We start from the raw sequence: 2,340 nt of genomic DNA, 5'->3' as shown, positions 1-2,340 counted from the left end.
AAAACATCCCTAAAAGTAGCTTGAATTTACTAAAAACTACCTAAAAACAATGCCAAAAAGCGTATAAATTATCCGCTCATCAGGAATCCAAGAGATACTCACTCGTTCTAAGGTAGAACAGAAGTTGTTGTCAATCACTCGTTCATAGGTGAGAATGATGATGAGTGTCACGGATCATCACATTCATCATGTTGAAGTGCAACGAATATCTTAGAATAAGAATAAGCCGAATTGAATAGAAAACTGTAGTACTTTGCATTAAAACTCTAGGTACAGCAGAGCTCCACACCTTAATCTATGGTGTGTAGAAACTCCACCGTTGAAAATACATAAGTGATTATGGTTCAGGCATGGCCGAATGGCCAGCCCCTAAAGTCTATGAACTTAACGTCCAAAGATGGATGCTAAGATAAAAGACGAAAACCAAGATGTCTAATACAATAGTAAAATCTCCTATTTATATTAGACTGGCTACTAGGGGTTTACAGAAATAAGTAATTAATGCAGAAATCAACTTTTGGGGCCCACTTTGTGTGTGCTTGGGCTGAGCTTGAGCTTTACACGTGCAGAGGCTTCTCTTGGAGTTAAGCGCCAAGTTGTAACGTGTTTTTGGCATTTAACTCTGGTTTATGATGTGTTTCTGGCGTTTGACTCCAGAATGCAACATGGAACTGGCATTGAATGCCAGTTTGCGTCATCTAAGCTCGAATAAAGTATAGACTATTATATATTGCTGGAAAGCAATGAATGTCTAATTTCCAACGCCGTTAATAGCGCGCCATTTAGAGTTCTGTAGCTCCAGAAAATCTATTTCGAGTGCAAGGAGGTCAGAATCCAACAACATCAGCAGTCCTTTGTCAGCCTTCTATTAGAGTTTTGCTCAGGTCCCTCAATTTTAGCCCGAAAATACATGAAATTACAAAAGATCACACAAACTCATAGTAAAGTCCATAAATTTTAATTTTGCATAAAAACTAATGAAAACATCCCTAAAAGTAGCTAGATCTTACTAGAAATTACCTAAAAACAATGCCAAAAAGCGTATAAATTATCCGCTCATCAAGATTCATCTCAAAGGTCCATCAAGACCACTTCCATGAAGTTGTGGCCAAGAATAAGGTGATTCCTGAGGTCCCTTTCATGCTCAAGAAAATGAGTATCCGGAGATCCGACATAAGATCCAAAGAAGATGTTAGGAAGTTTTGACCAACCCCATTCAACAAGTCGGAATCTTAATGGTTTAAGAGTTCTATGCCAATGCATGGATCACTAGGAACCATGATCAAAGTATGAACCTGAATCCAAAGAATTATCTTACAATGGTTCGGGGGAAATACTTAGATTTCAGTCCGGAAAATATAAGGTTGGCGTTCAACTTGCCTATAATGCAAGAACACGCACTCCCCTACACTAGAAGGGTCAACTTTGATCAAAGGTTGGACCAAGTCCTTATGGACATATGTGTGGAAGGAGCTCAATGGAAAAGAGACTCAAAAGTCAAGCCAGTTCAGTTAAGAAGACTGGACCTTAAGCCTGTGGTTAGAGGATGGTTGGATTTCATCCAACGCTCCATCATCCCTACTAGCAACCGATCTAAAGTTTCTGTGGATCAGGCCATCATGATCCATAGCATCATGATTGGAGAGGAAGTAGAAGTTCATGAAGTCATCTCTCTTGAATTCTACAAAATAGCCGAAAAGCCCTCTACCTTGGCAAGGCTAGCTTTTCCTCATCTCATTTGCCATCTATGCTACTCAGCTGGAGTTATCATAGATGGAGACACCTTTATTGAAGAGGACAAGCCCATCACTAAGAACAGGATGGAGCAAACAAGAGAGTCCGTCCATGGATCTCAAGAGACGTTTGAGGAAGCTCATCATCAAGAAATCCCTGAGATGCCTCAGGGGATGCACTTTCCTCCAAACAACTATTGGGAACAACTCAACACTTCTCTAGAAGGATTGAGTCATGATATAAACCAATTAAGGGTGGAACACCAAGAGCACTCCATCATTCTCCATGAGATTAGAGAAGATCAAAGAGCAATCAGGGAGGAGCAACAAAGGCAAGGAAGAGACATAGAAGAGCTCAAGGACATCATTGGTCCTTCTAGAAGAAGACGCCACCATCACTAAGGTGGACTCATTCCTTGTTCTTATTTCTCTGTTTTTCAATTTTAATGCTATATGTTTGTCTATGTTTGTGCCTTTACTTCATGATTATTAGTGTCTATGTCTTAAGGCTATGAATAATTCCATGAATCCTTCACCTTTCTTAAATGAAAAATGTTTTTAATATAAAAGAACAAGAAGTACATGAGTTTCAAATTCATCCTTGAAA

Source organism: Arachis duranensis, chromosome 5 (genome assembly GCF_000817695.3).
Source record: "Arachis duranensis cultivar V14167 chromosome 5, aradu.V14167.gnm2.J7QH, whole genome shotgun sequence".
Lineage (NCBI taxonomy): Eukaryota > Viridiplantae > Streptophyta > Magnoliopsida > Fabales > Fabaceae > Arachis > Arachis duranensis.
The sequence above is the reverse complement of the archived record's forward strand: the minus strand, read 5'-3'. Positions refer to the sequence as shown.